Below are 20755 nucleotides of genomic sequence, written 5' to 3'. Positions count from 1 at the left end.
TCAACCCTCCAAGCTTTAGGAAACAGCAGGGGGACATCCTTACCATACGTCTGCAGCTGCTTTGGGCTCCATCTGATTCAGACAGTTGCTGCAACAAGTCAAAAATAAGACAGAAGCACAACACTTAGGCCATTATGACAACATGAGCTCCCCAGGGCAGAGCAGTGAAACAAGCTTCTAAATATAGGGGGAAACAAGTTTTTTTCAGTTAAAGGAAATGGTGTCTATTATTAAAACATTGGACTCATTTCAGACCCTTCTTAAAACAATCCCCATCAGGCAAGGGGGCATCCTAAAAAGAGCTGAGCTGCAAGATGCAGATAGCAGCAGCAAAGACAGTTTGGCTTTCCAGGTTGTGGACCGAATAGATATCAGGTGTTAATGGCAGAATCCTGTTTGATTAGAGATGGGCCGGGCCTGGATCTAAACGTCCCCAGAGCAGGGCTGTGTTTGGACCTGGCATTTTGGACCATGTCTAGTGTCAGTGCTACATACAAAGGTCCTGATTTTCCAAAGGCTGGGGCCAGGCACAGAAATGGGAGAGTGAGCAAGGTAAAATGATAGCAGCTATTGGAGGTGGAGTCTGATCTCACCCCAGTGTAAATCAGAAGTAATTTCCCTATCATCAGTGGGATTACACTGGTCTCAAACCAGCACTAGAGGAGAATCCGGCGCCTGGGCATGGATCCTGGCCCCATGATAGGGCCACTTTGCGCCACCTTCTGCAAAAGATCCTTGCCCAGGCTCTAAACATGAAGCAGAGTATTTCCCTAGTGTGAGGGGAATGGCTGGCTGGCTGACATACAGCCAGCTCTGGGTCACCCACTCTGGCAAAGGAGGTCTGTCAGGGCAAGTGAAGGCAAACCCCAGCCAGCATAATTACCCCTCCCTCAGAGGCTATTACATTCTCCTGAGTGCTGGAGCAGCTGAGGATTGGGGCTTTTAGGTCCAAATGATACAGATCTTGATGCCTCTGTAAAAAAGTCACAGATATACCACGTGGCTGCTCTTGTATTCCCCCACCCAGGGATCAAAACTGTACTCTCTCCAACTGACTTTAAACATGGTTGCTGCTAGCAGGGCCCTCTCACTGTTGTCCTGTCTGTAGGGATTGTTTACTCTGCTGGTACAATGTGAACCAGACTTTGCGGAAGACCCTACTCCTCCTTAGGCTTTATACCATTGTTATAAGGTAGTTCTTGAGGGGGTGGCGAGTCCTAGAACTCAGCACGTCAACACCTGTGTCTGAACACAAGTGGCAATAACAGAATGGCGGCTGTGCGGGGATTGGCTGGAATGCTGGTACTATATGAAGCTAACCTATCGACACTGATCGGGTTAATTCATAGCTACAAGGGATCTATCTCTGAGGCAGTTTTGAAGCTACTGCGGCTAACGCTGGGATTTTCAGTGGGAATCAGGCACCTAATGCCCCTAGGCTACTTTGGTCCTCTCAGTCAAACTAAAGCACCCATGGCTGTGGTGTATTGTTTACACTAACACCCCTGAATGGAACTGGTGAGAAATAGGAATGAAACTAGTGTAGACCTAGGGCAACATTTTCACAAGTGGCTTCATGCCTTAGGTGCCTAACTCTTATGGAAAGTCAATGGGATTTAGGTTCCTAAGTTACTTTGGAAAATGGAACGTAGGCTCCTAAATCACTCAGGCGCTTTTGAAAATTTTACCCCCAGCCTAATTTGTTGTGCTAGAGCGTCCTGTGTAATGGCTATTTCTTCGCATTGCCTTCTTGAGCTTGTTGTTTGAAACAGATGCAAAATCCAGCAGAGTTAACAAACTTTGCAGCATCCTTCCCATTGCACATCCTCTGTTGTCTAAAACTAACCTCCGCTTCAAATCTTGGGACGGTGTAAGAGGGGAGGTACATGCTGTAGAAAATATATATGACTGACAAGAAAACTGGCTCCAGTGCTGGAACCTGCAGGGCTGTTTAAAAGAGAGAATTTCAATAAACCACAAAAATGAAGAAGTGACAAGGGGAAACGATGCATGACTTACAAACGGAAAACAATGGAGCGCTTACCGGAGGGACCTTCCTGCAGTTATTTAACATTTATGTTTGTTATTTATAGATGTAGCTATCAGACGCGGTTCTCAAACCGTGGATCGAGACACCAGAGTGGGTCGCAACCTCATTTTAATGGGGTCGCCAGGTCTGGCATTAGACTTCCCGGGGCTCAGGGCCAAAGGCCAAGCCCCACTACCCAGGTCCAAGGGCTTCAGCCCTGGGTAGTGGGGGGCTCAGGTTACAGGCCACCCCCCACTCTCCCTCCTCTGCGTGGGGAGGTGTGGCTTTGCCACCTCCTCCCCCACATGAGGAGATGGGGCTTAGGCAGGCTCAGGTTTCAGTCCCCTCTCCTGAGGTCGTGTAGTAATTTTTGTTGTCAGAAGTGGGTTGCAGTGCGATGAAGTTTAAGAACCCCAATAAGCTGTAGAACCACAATTCTGTCTGCTCCTGCAGCTGCCTTGCATGCAGAACTTGCCTCAGGAAGAGCTCCAAGGTGTGCTCAGAGCAGCTCCAAGGTGACCTCCAAAGTTCTGCAGATTCCCATGCAGAGATGGCTGGGGCTGGAGGATGAAAATTCTCTTTTGCAGCAACTTTCAAGTTTTGGAGAGTGAGTTGTTTTCCTTCCATACTGGCACAAAAACAGAACATTTGGAACATTTTTATCCACATAGAGTTGAGTCAAAATGTCTGTTTTCCAGTTGAAACCTGAGCTTTTTGATTCAAGAAGTGTGTGTACTGGAGCCTAGGAGAGCCAGGTTCAAGTCCTTGCTATGTGATTTGGGATGAAAAGTTCAGCTTTAATCAGATGGAGCAGGGACTTTAATGTGGGTCTCCCACATCCCAGGCTAGCGCCCTACCTCCAGAGAGTGAAAGTCTTGCTCAAAAAACATGCAGATGAAAATGTCATCAAAATCGATACCTCTCCATGAAACAGCATCAGAATAGGCCCAGCCAGCTCTAGTCCAGTATTTAAACCAGTGCCATGGTTGAAAATAGTGGCCTAAGTTGTGAGAGAAACTCAGCATTGCCCCGCAGCTCATAAATTCAGAGGTTCAATTCTACCTCTGGTGTTGGACCTGGATCTTACAGTGCCGACACTGCTGTGCAGTTGTAAAGTAGGAAGAAATCGAAGGTGATGAGTTACACAGTTCTGTTCTGCCTTTCCAGGCAAATCCTAGAACACAGCTCAAAAAGAGCAGCTGATACCTCGAACATCTTCCCCCACATTCCCAGCAGAACACATTCAATATCTAAGGCTGCATAGGAATGCTTAGCTCTTGCTTGATTTGCCTTCATGATGTCAGCACTACTGGAATTTAACTCTGAATTTTATAGGGTGCTTTGTGTTTGGAAAAATGCTGTAAAAAATCAAGTTCTGTACATTTTAACCCTTATTCAAAGCATAACTTTAGGCTGCAAATTGTTTGGGCTACAGAACATCTTCCTATTCTATAGGCTAGCTTCTGACTCAGGGTATGTGCCCACACAAGGAATTAAGATGGAATAAAAAACTAGAACTGTGTGGAGCATGGAAGGTTTTTTTTTTTCAGGGAGGATTTTGAGATTTGGCTTTATTCCACATTGGAATGAAAACCAAAATTTTCGAAATACTCTGCAAAGGAGATTTGTTTTAAAAAAATGGCTTCAGGTCAGTTTAGACTTTCCTAATGTGATATATTAATAATATATATACAAAATAAAGACAAAAATCATTTCAAAATGAAAATTCAAAATGTTTCCTTCCAAAAATATCAAAACAGGATGTTTCAACATTGTCAGATTTTTTTTCCTGTTTTTCTTCCATAAAGAAATCCTGGTAAAATCGACCTGATTTCACAAAGTGTTTTGACTTCAACAGAACTGTGTATTCCAAAGGAGTATGTTTCCATCAAAATGTCTCTGATCAGCTGTGTAAGAACCGCTTTCTACAGGAGCGGGGGTGAGGGGAGGGGGCAGGCAATGTGCAGAAATTTGGCTCCACCCTCCAGTGGCTAACCAGAGTAACTGAGCCAGTATGGTACTACCTGCAATGAAGGCAAACGTGCACTGTGCTGAAAAATCCAGGACTTGCTATTTAAGCAGGTGTTATTTAGAAACTCCAGATGACTGGATGTGAAATCTACACATTTTAGTTTTATTTTAAGTAACGAAAGCAAAATGGTTTTTCCTTTCTACTGGAAAAAAATACATACATTCAAAGTAATACAGGTGTTCAGCTGGCTTGAGGAAAAGCAACAGTCCTCTCTGTAAAACTCTTAGGGGCTTGATCAGCTTTATTATTGATATTGTGGTTTCACCTAGGAGCACCAGTCATAGACCAGGATGCCATTGTGCTAGGAACCACAGTAAAAATAGCTGTGCGGCTGTGACTATGTGGGCAGTCAGAGGGGCTAGCTGCTCCATGTATGTACATAAGGTTTCAGACAGGATTGTACTCAGGGTAACTAGCCATCCCACAGCACATGCAGCCATCACAACATTGCTATTTTTAGCACATAAGAATGGCCATACTGGGTCAGATCAATGACAGTATCCTGTCTTGCGACAGTGGCCAATGCCAGGTGCTTCAGAGGGAATGAACAGAACAGGCAATCATGAAGTGATTCATCCCGTGTCGTCCAGTCCCAGAGCATGGAGTTGCATCCATGACCATCTTGGCTAACAGATATTGATGGACCTATTCTCCATGAATTTATCTAATTCTTTTGTGAACTCCATTATAGTTTTGGCCTTCACAACATTCCCTAGCAATGAGTTCCACAGGTTGACTGTGTGTTGTGTGAAGAAGTATTTCCTTTTGTTTGTTTTAAACCTCCTGCCTACTTATTTCATTGTCTGACCTGAGGTTCTTGTGTTGTGTGAAGGAGTTAATAACACTTGCTTATTGATCTTCTACACACCATTCATAATTTTATAGACCTCTATCATGTCTCCCTTCAGTTGTCTCTTTTCCAAACTGAACAGACCTAGTCTTTTTAATCTCTCTTCATATGGAGGCTGTTCTATACCCTTAATCATTTTTGTTATCCTCCTCTGTATCTTTTTTACTTTTAATATATCATTTTTGAGATGGGGCAACCAGAACTGCACGCAGTATTCAAGTTGTGGGTGTATCATGGTTTTATATAGAGAGATTATGATATTAGGATACTTTCTGTCTTATCTATCCCTTTCCTAATCAGAGCTAGCACAGGTACGTCTACCTGAGCTGGAAATTACATCTTCTAGCTACAGTGCAGACATAACAAAACAAATGCTTTCACCCTCTTCTGCCACCATCAATTAACAATAGAGCGAGTCCAAATTTTTTTAATAACCGTTTGGTTCAGCACTAGGGGGAGAGGTTTAAATAAAAAAGAATTCACCAGTTTTCCCCCCACAAAATACTTGCAACCAGTTTTATCAAAAATGAAATAGTTGTTACAATTTTTAGTTCAGCCCAAACTGGATGTTTTCATAAATGAACATTTTAATATCATTTTAAATAAAAATGTAGAGTACATCACGTATGAAAAAAAATTAAACCTCCACCCTGCAAAAAAATGTAAAATGCTGTGGAACTTCAAACACCACAAAAAACTTTTCCAATCAGGTCTAGTTACCAATCTGTTGGCAGCCAGGACGGGCAGGAAGTCTGTACGTGACATGTTGGGATTGGATGCAGAGCTGTATCCTCAGCCTAGCAGGAGCTGCACCAATCAGTGAAGTATGCCTGCTGTACCCTGCTAAAACGTGAGGAAGGCTCATTTGTTATGCAAATGTCTACTTGAGCCTGGCATGTGCAGTGGAAAGCTCTTTGAATTATTTTAAGCAAAGGACAAAAGTTTGTTCCCCTCCCCTATCATCTTGGATCTTTGAACAAACAAAATAATAATTAAGAAAAGAAAGCTCTAGCTGTGTGAACCCTCTGAAAAAGATACGCCCTCTGCTTTCCTGGCAAGAGTCTATACAGCCAGGGATACACAAGCAGTTGAAAGATAGAACAATTACAGAACTGTATTGGAGGTGGGTCTAGGTTTCTTTTTCATAATGGCAGCACAAACTAGTCATCCTATAGCTTTATCGCCAGGATTATGCTGGGGCAGATGGCACATTTTAAAGGGATATTCCAGTGCTAACAGGAAGACAGTCACTTCCTGACTGCACGTACACTGTGTACCCACCTAAACGTTTCCCAGTTTGCTTCTTGTTTGAAATGAGGCTCTCAGGGTGATGGGGAGAGGTTAGTTTGGAGAAATGAAAAGCATTGGACTAAATGTTCCAGCCTTGCAGCCTCACAGCTGCCAACGATCCACGTTTGCATGTTGCACCCGCAATGGGCCCATTTGCAAACATGCAGGAAAGAAATTTGAGTGCCTGAGTTCCGTTCTTTTGCGCAGAAGTTCCTTTCTGCCCCAGTAAACTCCTGGTTTGAACATGCAGATAAGTGGCTTCTGGATGCCATGGTTGCACGTTGTTACTGCTGTTCATATAGTGTGATGATGGTGCATGGCATCTAAAATTGATGTCTTTCCCTTTTGGAACAGCTTACAAGCTGTGGGCCTGATCCCGCTCCCATTGGACTCAAGAGCAGAGCTACAGCTGATTACAAAAGGAATCAAATAATGAGGCAAAGGCATCATCGGAGGCTGCGGGTCAGTGGTAAGAACTCACCATTTCATCAGTGATGGTTTATATGACAAATGCCGTAGCATGTTTACCAAGCAACCTGTTCCTCAAGCTGTACCCCCACTCGCCTTTTCATCCCCTGGGATGTCTAGACTTGGTTTGAGCAGTATTTCAGGGCATGATGGTCAAAACCGCAGAAACGGCCCTGGATGGTCCAGTGTTCCCACCACTGAACCCATAAAATGCTGCAACAGTGGAGAACTAAGAAAACAAAGGCCAACGTAGACACAGCCTGAGTGCTCTGGATTCAGTCCTAACGAGGGTGACCAGATGTCCCAATTTTAAAGGTTTCAGAGTAGCAGCCATGTTAGTCTGTATCCGCAAAAAGGAGTACTTGTGGCACCTTAGAGACTAACAAATTTATTATGCTCAAATAAATTTGTTAGTCGCTAAGGTGCCACAAGTACTCCTGTTCTTTTTGCAGTTTTAAAGGGACAGTCCTGATTTGGGGGGCTTTTTCTTATATAGGCTCCTATTACCCCCACCCCATTCCCGATTTTTCACACTTGCTATCTGGTTACTCTAATCCTAACCCATTCTGCTGTTCCTCATGGCACCTGTATGCAGCTCAGTTTATATCTGTGTAATAGCCCCTCAGAAAATCCCATTCTCCTTTGAGATGCACTCTGCACATTCACACTCCTGGGACGCTGATGGTAGAGAGTATCTGAAAGACCTCTGGTTTCAAGCGAATAACCTTCATTTCTGCAGCTTGGGGGGCATAGGAGGGAAAGATGGAAGAGCCTAGAATTCCCCTCGAGCTCAGCAAGGGTCCATAGGCTTTGAGTGACCTGTTTGATTTAAATAGTACACCGTGTTTTCTGGTTTTCTCTTCATCATCCAGCTTCCAACTGGGCTGCGCTAGTGTTATTTGTACTTTGCACTTTGCTGCCTCAGTGTTGGCTGTGAAGTTTAGGACTGGATGAACTGGTTTGGAGGAAGTAGGGAAGGATGAGCTTATGATTCAGTCAGAGATCTCCAGGGCTCTGTTCTCAGCTCTGCTGCTGACTCGGGCAAGTTAGGGGTCAGCAGTAATGCCTTTCTGCATCTTCCACATCTTCACTTTCCACATCTGCAAAACAAAAATAACAATATCCCCCGTGGAGGACTGTGATGCTAAATTCGTTACAGCTAGACTCTGGCCTCTCTTGTGTGGGTGAGCAAGGCGTGGGAAGGGGCAGGATACAAAGAGATATAGCCACCCCTTAGAATATGTCTTTATTGCAGAGTTAGCCCAGGCTCTTAACTGGATGTTGTCCCTGTCTCCCTCCCATCCATGCACAAATCTCTGTCACCTGACACAGCTGGGGGTTTGAGTTAAAACCCGGGTGCTGCTTTCACTCAGGTTGGTAACCCACCCATTCACTTTGCAGTGAGGATGCAGGCTCAGTCACTCAACTGCTGATAGTCCTCCAGTGCCTTCCCACAATTCCCCTGGCATGCCTAGAAGGGCAGATACATTATCCCACCATTCACAGGGAAATACTCGTCGAGCAGCTCAGCCTACTGCAGCACAAAGGACCACAGGATATGTCCACAGGTGTCCTAGTAGCACACGTGGAGGAGTGCAGCCCCAGAGAGCACACAGTATCGTGGGTAGGGCTTCACAGTGTGGCTGCTCATGTCCAGGCTAGGCTCCCACCTGGGTGCTGATCATCTGAGTTAACTTGGCAGTGAAGACATACCCTGCTCCTCCACCTGGCACTCTCAGCCCAGAGCCGGCTCTCAGGGTAGTTCAAAGTGTGGCAGTGGTAAAGGGTACAGCAATGGCTGCTCCCATGTGTGTTCTCCCCAGTAGTCTGCCTACCTTTGCCCTTCCTTGGCCTAGGGGAGAGAGGCTGTCAGTCCTCAGCGTACTTCTGCCCTGACTGGAAGCCCGAAAGTCTGCAGTTCTCATGAGAGAGCATATTCCCTTGAGATTTCCTGCCCTATTCACTCCAGAGTAGTTCAGAATGGGAGTGGGGATAAGCAGCTGTCCTTTTGGCCTGTTCTCCCGGCAGAGCTTGTGGAGTAATAATAAAATGTGGGGGGGAATAATCTTTAAAAAAGATATCTGCAATGGGGGACCAGGACTCCGTTTCCCTGTATTAACACGGTTCAAAGGGTCATTAATGAATTCAGCTTCCCAACCCTCTGGGTGGTTGGTAAGAATTAATTATTTCCATTTGCAAATGGAGGAAGCAGAGGTACATAGCTCCTGCTGTGAGTTACGGCAAAAATCCCTGGGACAGATTCTTATCTCAATTACACCAGCAGAACAGCGATCAGGATTTGGTTGCTGGGATGGTGTGAGGCTTAATTAATTAATGTTTGAGACCCTTGGATGCTATCTGGAGATGAGGGGGGAAATCACTCTTTCCTATCTTGGTGGTTAAGTGCAAAAACACCTTCCCAGCTTTATATACATATGGCCACCAGGTAGGTAAAGTTAAGGCAAAAATGAGATCTTTCCCTGCCCACCCATTTAAGTCTCTTTTGTAGAAACTGTTTCCCCTTCATCAGTTAAGCATCTTGATTTTACAGCCATGCACCAAATGTGGATGTAGCAGAAATGGTCTTTATTAATGTCTTTGGCTGCACTCCCAAGTTAAATTTATGCTGCCATGAACCAGCAGCTCGCTGAATTCCCTTTGTACTGAGCTGCAGGCTAAAAGGGGGAAGCCTCACTTTTTCTATATGACGGATGTTATACACGTAGCCCTTTCTGGAAATTCCTGTGCCTCGTTTTCTCACAGTCCAGTCTCGCCTCTCAGCGCTTGCACTGCATGTGCAGAACTACATAGGCAGCCCATTGAATCTCTGCGGGACAGCCATTGCCCAGCAGAATTCCACAGCTTTGCCCAGTGGGGAGGAACATTAGGAGAGCTGCTTATTGTATTACAGATATTCAATGGTGGAAATAAGGCCGCTCAGTTGGTGGAAACTGTCCATGTCAGCCTCCCAGCCTTGATTTAAGAACCAAATGTGGTTTCTGCTCAACTAATGTATAACAAAGTGGCCTGTTTTACACTGTAAAATTGCACCGTGTTTGAATGCTTGTGTTCACTGGCATGATGCTGAATTTAGTTTCTGTTGGCCAATGCTGACCACAAACCTGTGCTCAACATTATTAATTATTATTATTATTATTATTATTATTATTATTACTATTACAGTAGTGCTGAACAGCCCCAATCATGGACCAGGACCCCCCCGTGCTAGATGCTGAATAAACACAGAACAAAAAGACCCCCTTCCCCCAATAAGCTTACCATATGCTGACAGGGTAACATTTTGTGCTGCATACCAGGCCTGATTGCTAGTAGCAGTCTGCATGGATGGGGCCAAACCTTGTCAAGATGAGAGCTGGTTGACATTTGCAAAAATTTCATCAACCTAGTTTATTCTTGGATAGGGGAGGAGTCTCATGTTTTTTAAATCACAACTTAAAAGATTTCTTTTATTTTAGTTTTTGGTCTCCCTTTCAAAATTCAGAGAACTGAAACAGCTTTAGCTAAGCCCATTTTTAAAAGCATGTTCTAGTGTAGGCTAGAGCACCAGCTGGCCAAACCATCCGACAGCATGGCTCCGTGGGAAACATTTAACCACACTTCTTAAATGAGCCTGTGAAATAGGAATAGATGGAGCCTAAAACTCCCTTCAGAAGTAAAGAACTGGTAGTGTCAGTGCTGGCTGGATGGCTAGAACTGACTTGTCACCAAAACATCGGCCTAGGATGCACTGGATGGTGTGAGGTACCGGTGACGTCTTTTGAAGCTGTTTCTAAATCACTAGTCCCAAAGCCAAGACCTAGAATAATGGACTTTCAGGAACTTTACAGCACCAAAATTAGGGACTTTTCACTGTCCGGGCACAGCTGGAAATAAAGCAGCAGCTTTGCCCATTTCTTTGCCAGAGAGAATTCCTGAGTGTTCAGAGAGACCGAGGCTCAGATTCTCAACAGTATTTTAGGCTCTTCACTGTCATTGCTTAAAATATCTTCGAGAATCTAGACCTGAGAATTCCTTCCCTCCCTCCCATCCATCCATCCATCCGGCGGAGTAACTGACTCTCGTTTGTTTGGCGAAAGGGCTGTTCTCATGGCATAGCTCCAGAGAAGACACCCCCATCACATCCTACAGGCTCTGTATCTCAGGTTTCTTTAGAACAGATACAACCTCTCGCTCACAGTTTAGATGAATTTCAATGTCAGTGGGCTCCATCTCCATGCGAATCTTGAAGCTCACATGCCACCCTGGGAGTGTAGACAGTGGGAAGGAGAGTTTCCAGCCCATGTTTTACGGGGAGGATGTGTCTATGGGCTGCAATTTTTTTTTCCAGAAAATATGCAACAGAGTGATTAGACAGAACAACTGGGCAAACCCATTTTGCTTACCTTAGGGGAGTTCCTTACCAGTGAAATTCACTCCCGGGGTGCGGGGCCCCTGCGAGGGGGGGAGCATCACGGGGTAGCTATGAGTAGACTAGGCCTAGCACTCCTGTGTCAGAGCGGGTTGGCCTAATTAAAGGGGGTCAAGCTAAACCAGGGGTTAGCAAGGGCTGTCAGAAGACAGGAGGCAGACTTATAGGTACAGGCTGTGCCTGGGGAGTGGAGCCATGGAGGAGTGGAGCTAAAGTCTGTAGGGGGGCCCTGTAGCAAGGGGCCAGGTACCCAAGACCTGCTCTTCCAGAAGCATAACAGAGCCAGCAGAGAGCAGAACTGCTGACTAAGGGTGAGCTGTGTTTGTTTTGCTGATGTTTGGATAGAAAGCCTATTTAAAGGTGGCTGTTGGGGGAGGCAGAGGTTGCCTGGAAGCTGGGCAGAAGCCCTGCCCCATGACACTGAGCGCTGCAGTATTTCTCAGCATGATGAGGGCATGAGCAGCAGCCACCCAGATGGGCCTACTAACTTATTGCATGCCAGGGATTAGCAGTTCATGCCAGCTCTGAATAGGAATGCATGTGGAGAGTGCCGGGGAGAGCACAGGGCTAGTGGTGGACCTGCTGCTGCCTCTGCTATGAAATGGGAAATGCTGCTACTTGCAGGGACAATGAGTAGCAAATAAGGAAGTGCAGGACTGCAGCCCCAGCGGTTACCTGTGAGTTGTTGCATGGATTTCATTTCCATAAGACTCACAGAAATTCCAGCTACTTGGACCTTGTACGGAATTGCAGACTGTCTCTTTAGGAGCGTTAAATGGCAGTTGGTATAATAATAACACAAGCTAGTTCACTGACAGATCACAACAGTAGTCAATCTCATTATCCTCATTTTATGGGGGGGGAACTGAGGCACACAGCGGGTGAAGCCCATAGGCAAACCACAAGGAGAGAGGTGTAGAACGCAGGTGTACTGAGTTCCAGTCCAGTGCACTCTCAACTAGGCCACAGTGCCGCACATAATACATAGCTCGTGTTCAAGGATCACACACTTTTTGTTAACTAAAGAGGCAGAGAAGTATTATTATGTTGCTGTTTTATTTGATTATCTCACTATGACATATGAAGAAGCTGAGGGAATAGCTGACCAGCCCAAGATCAGTGTCAACAATTTTAGAACCCCAGGATTTCTAATTCCCAGTTGCATGCTGTAACCACTAGATACATTCCCTGGCCTTTTGCAGAATTGCTCAGCAGTGTGTATGATTTAGGAAGAGTCAGGACCGGCTCTTGGCACCAGCAAACCAAGCACGTGCTTGGGGTGGCACAATTTCAGGGGTGGCATTCCGGGTGCTTTCGGCGATTGGGGGTTTTTTTCGCTTCGGGCGGCAAAGAACCTAGAGCCCGCCCTGGGAAGAGTCTTAGAAAAGATCCTGCATAATAATAGTTAAGGCAAATAAGAATGAAAAGACTCGTTGCAGCTAATGTGAGATAATTGAAACAATGTGAAAATATTTTTCGTTTTTATTAAAATAAATACAAGAGATTGCTCTAATAACTGACCGTTCTAACAGTAAAGCTCTGTCAGCCCATTGCAGCCAATGTGTCTGGTGTGATGCTACTGTATTCTGGGTGATGTTACCATTCACCATTATAATTCCCCCTCATTATTAATGCCTCCATGGTACAGGTACGAAGCTGTAAGGCTGGTGTAATTAGCGAGTCCCAGTACATCAGTTTAAAAAATATGGAGTGCATTGTGTTAGTAATTTACCACAGTGCTGGGAGTAGCTTCCTCTGGTACAGGCAGAGGTTTGTCTACATCAGTGGTCACTAACTGGTCGTTCCTAGAGGAACTCCCAGTCGCTGGTGATCTCTGGCAGCACAGAGGGGCTGTATCTTTACTTAAATGTGTTTTTCAGGAGGTATAGTGCTAAAAATGACTGTCAGGAGACTGGCATGGGTCAGAAGCTCTGTGGGCAGCTCTTGAAATACATTCTAATGATCACAGCGATGCTCCCTCACATTCAGAGAGGCGCAATCCTGTTGAAGTATCATTTGACACTGCCTGTAGTTATCAAAAGAGACACACACATTGATCTCTTTCCCCTTGTTCCCTCCCACCAGTCTGTCTCGCTGTGTCTGTCTCACATCATATAAATAGCGCAGCTAATGGTGGAGATTACAGGTGAAATTTGTAGGGTGAGAATGGACTCCCAGTAAGCCATTCAAGAACACGAGTGACAGCACATACTACATGGCAGACATGTGGCTTTGGTATTTCAGCCAAAGCCCAGTGAGTCAATGGGAGTCTTTCCACTTATTTCAATGGGCTTTAGAGCTGGCCCTTAGACTCAGAGCCCTTTGGGGAGGGATAATCTCAAACTAATTCCCAAACAAAGGCAGAAATATACATGGCCAAAAGTGGACATGGGACCGACACACCTTGAACTAGAGCAGTATTTCTCAAACTGGGGTCTCCGCTTGTGTAGGGCCAATGGGAGCTGCTGGAAGCGGTGGTCAGTATGTCCCTCGGCCTGTGCCGCTTCCAGCAGCTCCCATGGGCCCGGAGCAGCCAACTGCAGCCAGTGGGAGCCGTGATCGGCCGGAGCTGCGGATGGGGCAGGTAAACAAACCGGCCTGGCCCGCCAGGGGCTTTCCCTCCACAAGCGGCGATCCCAGTTTGAGAAACACTGAGCTAGAGGTTTTATTCCCTAACACAGGATTCTACTCCATCTCATACACTATCAACACATATGTTTGCCAAGTTCCAATCATCCAGACCTGTGTAAACCCAGCGAAGGCAATGGGACTGCACAGATATCCCCGAGACATCCTCTGAAGACAATGGGGGTGCACAGGTGTCCGTGAGCACTTTTTGAACCTTGGGCTTGGGTGATGGTGTGCGGGATGAAAGAAACCAGCCTGACTGTCAGAGAAACAGCTTCTTACTTTAAACTGAGCACAATCGAAATGCGACAGGGAGATACAGTGAGCATGGATCATTTTTGCAAAGTTGCCTTTCAGAGCAGCACCAGGCTTTATGCAAAACCAGAATGCAAACTCAGCGCTTCATTTGTATGCGCCAGGTTCAGTGACTAGCTTTATTACAGATATGAGCTGGCCGCTTCCACTCATCATTGGCGCTATTTAAATGTCATAAATTCTGCTCAGGGCAAACCCCATCTGGAGTGCCCCACTCACTTCGGAGCACCGTCCCATCTTGTGAGTCAGTGGGGAGAGTGCAGTTTCAAAAGCCATTGCTTGAAACAAAGACCAGTTCAGTTAGAACCTCCTTTCTGAAGTTCATTGGAAAAAAGAATCTGATTCTGACCTCACGTTGTACTGGGGAAAATGAGGTGTAAATCTCACAATAAATCTGGTGAGAGACGAGGATCTGACCCTCTCCAATTGAAAATGTATTGTGTATTAGATTATTACCCACCCTAGGTAATATGAGAGTATGATTTTAATTACATCGTGATGCACCATCAAACCTGTAATAGGACAAGGATTATTTGCTATGGGGCAGTGAAATGACATGAAGGCTAAAAGGAACAGCTTCCTGAAGCTGCCTTTATTTCTGGAAGCTGGCCACAGTGTTCAGGCTGTATCAGGCTGCTGTACTAGGTAACGTGGAGAACAGGGCTCTGGGTGCAGTCACAGCTACAAGCACGTATATGACAATGTCTTTGCGTAAGTCTCCATGGCAGCCATAGGTTTGAGCTGCAGTTTGTGTAGACGTACTCACACTAGCTATACTCTAGCTCGCTCACTAAAAATAGCAGTGAGGGCGTTGTGCCATGGTGGGGGAGGGGTAGATGGGGCTGTGCAACACGCACTGAAGCCTGTGCTGCTATTTTTTATTGAGCAAGTCAGATTAAAGCTGGCGCTGGTGTGTCTACATCAGTTGCCATTCATGACCTCAGCTGCAGTATAGATGCACCATCAGTAGACGGAAAAAAGGAGTCAATTCATTTGAGGGGCTAGACAGATGAGAGGATCAATAAGGGGCACAGAGCTCTGGATCATGAGACAGTCATTAGCACCCACCTTAGCTTTATTCGATCAGTCACTAACCGCCCTCTGGAGGGACCTCCACATGTTAGAGGATGGGCCTATTGGAGGGGCTGCATTGGGGAAACTTGCTGTGTGGATAAGCAAAAGTGCCAGTGGCCAATGCTGATGATCTGGCTTTCTTTTTTGAATGCTAAACTCACTTTAATAAAGAGACATAATTCATGTTCACCATGACCCATACTTCCTGCTTCTTGCCCTGGCTGCAAGTAGTCATACAGAGGTTAATGCTGATGGCTTGGTCTCTGTTCTATTGTTTGGGATAGAAATGTATTGTCTATGGATATGCATGGACAAGATTTTTTTTAAAGCAACTAATGATTGTGGGTGCCTAAATATTTGGATGCTGAACTTTAGATACCATATATGGACCAAATTTTCAGCCTGCATCAAGCACTCACCCACTGGAAATCAAGCTGCTTTGCCATGTCTTAGGTCAGGCATTCCAAAAATAGAGGTACCTGATTTATTTGCCACTGGACTTAATATCCCTGGAAACGGGTGGGAAAAGGAGGGCACCACTCCCCCACTCCTACTGCCCCCTCCAAAAAGCACATGTGAAATGCCCAGTATTTCTTCTTCTTTTGATGCCTGGCCACGCCAGATTAGCGTGATAGGAAACAGAATCCCAAGCCTTCCACCTGCAGCTCACCAATTGGAATCCAGCCTGGGTTGGTAGTGACTGAATGTTGTCACAATCTGGTGTCAATACAGTGCCCCAGGAAGAAGTGGTTTGGTGACTTCACAATGCTTACCACCATGGTTTGTACTATTTGGCAGTCTCAGCAGAGAGGCCAAGGACTGAACTACCTACCTCATGTCTAGAGGTTGCCTCTGAAGGCTGAGCTAGAGGTGCCATGGAGGACAAAATGACATTTGTACTGTGTGCTATACCCACTAGGTACTCTCACTTATTGTTTTTAAGCACTGACAATGTACTTGGAGCTTACGTGGCACAAAATGAAGGTCGCTCCTGCCCCAGTAACACATTTACAAACAGAGAAGATGGACATTGGGAAGATCAGCGGCAAGAGAAACTTGGAGTGATGGATTCTGTGTGATTTGTTTCCATGTCTTTTGGGCATCAGGGCAGAAGTGAGTCCATAGACAGTGGCCTGGAGGCTCCAGGGATGCTAATGCAGCACTTTTCACCAACACTCAATATTAAAATCATTATTAGGTATCCATGAATCAGCAGGAAGCAACAACAAATGAGTGCAATGGAAGGGTATCGAAACATACCAGACTTTGGGGTTTCATTCGGTATGTCCACTTCTAATCATAGAAAGGAAATAAAGTCCAATGATTTTCATTCATTGTGTGGAAGAGCTAAACCCAGTTTAATCAGCCCCAGGTCTATTCCATTGTCCTTTTCATCAAGCAGGTTTTGGGTATAATGAAGATGTGACACACACGAGTGCTGGCAAGGGAGACTGGTTGCATTTTCTTTTGGCTGGGGTCAGGAAGTAATGTCATGTGGCAGGGGGTCAAGATTCCACTGACTCCAAAGCTTTCTGCTACAGGGAGCTAAATGATAGAATAAAAAGCAGCCCATCTTTTTTGCCTGATGCTAAGAACTTTGCTCAGTTGGCCAGGTATGCAAACTAACCAGCTGGCTCCATGGGCTCAGAATAGGCTCCAGCTGTCTTCTTGTTAGCATTCCAATGAAATTATTCTTTCTGTTGCACTGGAGGATTCAGATCGCAGATCCCAGTTTGCAGGTGCAGGGAGCGATTTTGCTGACTCGGCCTGGTTTCCAGACAACGAGAGTATCCTCATCTCAATTCAGGACCATGAAAGGCTGGGAATTTCTCAGAGGTAAGACAGAGCCAAAGGAAAGGTCAATATGGCCTGCAGGGAGAATTTCTCATCTACATACACATGGATACAGGGCATGTGTTTGTAAGTCCTGTCTTGCCTCGGAAGTGGAGGAGTGTTTGGGCACCTCCATTGTGTTGGGTGTTGTGTCAGGAGTGGGAGGGGGGAGCCGTCAGGGTCTCACCTGCAGTTAGCATGTGAGAACTAAATCATTGTAACAGACTTCCCAGAATCAGCATCTCCACCCCTCTAGCATAAGGCAGTGCTCTAGGGAATGACATCACTGTGTGGGGAGAGGTACGCCATGTGTAGGTACTGGCAGTCCCACAGCTGGAAAACAATCAGGCCTCCACTAACTAGATTTTGCGGGTGGTATCTGTGCCCTCTCACAGAAGAAGCCCAGTCTCTGGATATTAGTGAGCACTTACCTGGCAGGTAACTTGCTGCTGTCTGCAGATAATGCTTAAGTAAATACACGACAGAGTAAATGGAGCATCTCATGCATGACAGCACCACCACTAGCAAGTGGGAAGGCCTCCTATCTCATTGTTGACATGGTATAATTCTATTGTGACTAATGGAGTTAGTCCAGATTTGCACCACTGTGACAGAGATCAGAGCCTGGGCCAAGGAGTGCATTGACCTCAATGGAAGTACAATTGCAAAATAAAGACATTTTGAATGAAGGGCAGTTCCAATTCTGATATTACAAAAATCACGCTTTGACCAAAGTTCATCAAAATATGATCTCTTTCCTCTTGAGTGGAAAGAAGGAAGAATCCCAGAGACAATGAACTGTTTCACTTGACTTGGGAGGCATGATACAGCTAAGGAACCTCAGGGAACATTCCACAGAACTCCTCCTAAGGAGAATGTTTAGCATTTATATAGCATTCTGCTTTAGCAAACAATAATTACTGATCATAATGCTCTCATTTTACACAGAGGAACCTAAGTCAGAGAGGCTGGTTTGCAAACATGCCAAGAACACACAGCTGAAGTCACTGGGAGCTGTGGGTGCTCAGAACCTCTGAAAATCATGCCCGAAGTATCTTACCTTAAACCAAATTATGTAGATCCAGAATTAGCATTTGAGGCTTCGTGGCTCCCAGCTCCCTGCTGCCGCCTAGAATTTTATATGACCTGGTGAGTTAGTTCTGTGTAACACACTGCAACAGAGTGTCTGTGACACTTTCCAGAGCCCAGGGAATGTGCTAACCGACCCTCCTCATAGTATTCCATGAGCTGAGGTTTTCCTTTACACATACATCCACATGCCGTACCCAGTGTCCTGGCCTAATCTCTTGTCACATGTAGTTTTGCACAGCTGTTATATGCTACCTCAGAGGTGGCTGCTCTAAGTATCAAACTGAGAGGGATTTTAAAGTCCAATTTAACTTTTGCTCTTTAGACTGTTTACTTGTGCCAGTGATCAGTTACATTTTTGTAACAGTGACTTTCAGGTTCTTAATGCTGCAGTAATTGGGTTACAGATTCTTCTGGCAAATATTTAGTTGTTTAAGAACAGTTGTTCCCGTGGGCTTTTTTTTTTTTTTTTTTTCAAATTATTAAAACATTTCTAGGAGACCTAAGTTTTTAACGTGTTCCCCCTCTTCTTTTCAAATACTGGGCCAAATTTGACATTTTTCCTTTAAATAAAACTTATATGATTGTCAGAAAACCGTGGATGATTAGTTGTTTGGCTACTGTCCATACAGGGCTTTGAGATACAAATTGCCAAGCTCTGTTAATTATTGTGATTGCTTACAAATCCTGATTTTAAAAAAAGCAAAAAAAACCCCAATAATTTGTTCAGTTGGCAGCAAAGGGGTTAAAAATATGCTGCTAGTTCCAAGCAGCAAGGAGCTGGCCTTTCAAAGAGGGGTGCTGGCTTCTTTCCTCCACATTCTTCTCAGCTGGCATCCAGCATCTGCAATGTAACTGATGGGACCAGCAAATCAGGCACCATTCACGCTGACATAAAGAAACTCCACCACTAAGAAAGGGCGTGTGTGTGTTTGTGGAGGGCCGTGATTTTAACTTTTATGTAATGTAGCTTTTTACCATTGCTGAAATGCTCTTTAAACAACAGGCCCTCTCCCTCCCTCCCCCGGCCCCCACGGCTCCCTGCCTTTGGCTCGCTCTCATCTGGTATTCTCTGCTTTTGTTCTGTTTCAATGGAATTGGCCAAATGACATTAGGCAGTAGCCAAAACAGACACGGAAAACAGAATCCAGTGTTCTCCTTGGCACATGCCCACTCCGCACTGCCTGAGGCTCCCAGGTACAAACACATTGTGGGTTCTGCCGTCTTCAGCAGCATGATAACACTCCTTTGGCCAAGTCTGGTGAGCTCAGATCTGGAGGAGGCAGGGGACCAGTGTGAGGAGGAGTAGGGGAATGTGGGGAAAAAAACAACCCACCAAACGGAGGCAGGGTTTTTGTCTTTCAGAAGCTGCAGACGCAGGCATCATTCAGTGCTGTGCCGCTTGGCATACGTGACGCGCTGTGACAGACCTGGCTCGGCACACTAAATAATACTTTATTTTTTAACTTGTAAAAATAAAATGTGGTCCCACAAGGATGAGCCTTGTTATGCCCAAAGTTGTGCTGGGAGGGTGGCAGCATGTGGAAAATGTAACAACATGGACACTAGCAAACACCACTAGCAGTAAGAATTATTTGAAGACTTATCTCACTACACTGGAAACAAGCCACACTTCAGCTCAGACTCTTTGAAGGCCACTGAGGTTTATCCATGGAAGGTTGGTGATGGGAGAGGGGGATTTTGTAATCATGGCTTTTTATCTCTGAGCTGCTGGAGGCTAGGAAGACACTTCTCCTTTGGGTATGCTAGTCCATAAGTATAATTCTTCAGGATAGGGAGGTTATACCTTCCTCTGAAGCATCTGATACTGGCCACTGCTGGAGTCTGGATTCAAGGCTAAATAAAGCATTATGGTCATCTCAACATATTGACATAATCCAAGTCTCACAAGTAGTAGGTGAAACCACATGTCTCAGCCAAAATCATAGCTTAGGTTTTCCTGTGGGACTGACTGAGCTGCGGACTCAGTCCCAAAGAGAGCCTTGCGGTCCTTCAATTATCCAAAAATCCAGATCCAGCTCAGCTCAGTGATGATTTACTGACTGGGTGTCCTTGCGAAATGAGTTTCAACCTAGCGAGTAGATGTCCACATCACAACGAAACACAAAGCCATTTTGTACTAACTGGCCGCCCGACTGGTAGTCTCAACTAGGGAGACCAGACAGCAAGTGTGAAAAATTGGGAGAGGGGGTAGGGGGTAATAGAAGCCTATATACGAAAAAGATCCAAAAAGCATGACTGCCCCTATAAAATTGGGACATCTAGTCACCCTAGTCTCAACAGAGAAGCCAAAGACCCAATGACAATTCTCTTGTTTATGGTGTCTGTCCCAGCATCATAGGCATGTTTTCACAAAATGTTTCAGTGAAGGAGATACTCAGGTCTCTTGCCAAACTTTGAGTCTGATTTCCAATATCCTTTGGTTATTTTTTTGCAGGCATGCTCTCTATAATAGTATCTATTAGTCATTCTTCAGGGGCATAATGTTATGGCCAGAAGGGACTATTATGATCATCTAGTCTCAATTTCTGCATAATACATCCCAGTGAACCTCATTGAGTAATTTCTGCATCAAATCCATATTTTCTGGATGAGCTAGAGCATATCTTTTAGAAAGACATTCCAGTCTTGCCAACAAAGACTTGTAAGGGATTTTTTTCCATCTCTTGAACCTTTGGTTAAATTACTCCAATGGTT

The 20755-nt window shown here is 45.3% G+C and overlaps 2 long non-coding RNA genes across 2 annotated transcripts in view; one reads left to right on the top strand and one right to left on the bottom strand.

Annotated features, from left to right (window-relative positions):
- The window catches only part of LOC127031457 (uncharacterized), a 44628-nt gene extending 25924 nt beyond the window's left edge, over positions 1 to 18704 (bottom strand). Inside the window, exons 1-2 of the long non-coding RNA XR_007768554.1 lie at positions 18009 to 18704; positions 44 to 88 (exon numbers count right to left, since the gene is read on the bottom strand). This is a non-coding gene — a long non-coding RNA (uncharacterized LOC127031457). The remainder of the gene's footprint in view (positions 1 to 43; positions 89 to 18008) is intronic.
- LOC127031456 (uncharacterized) lies at positions 10869 to 18012 on the top strand. The gene is made up of 3 exons (XR_007768553.1): positions 10869 to 11409; positions 16827 to 16973; positions 17897 to 18012. It is a non-coding gene; the product is annotated as an uncharacterized LOC127031456 (long non-coding RNA).
- Positions 18705 to 20755: the final 2051 nt, after the last annotated feature.

Source organism: Gopherus flavomarginatus, chromosome 11, assembly GCF_025201925.1.
Source record: "Gopherus flavomarginatus isolate rGopFla2 chromosome 11, rGopFla2.mat.asm, whole genome shotgun sequence".
NCBI lineage: Eukaryota > Metazoa > Chordata > Testudines > Testudinidae > Gopherus > Gopherus flavomarginatus.
Note: the sequence above shows the minus strand (reverse complement) of the source record. Positions and strands in the feature narration are given on the sequence as shown.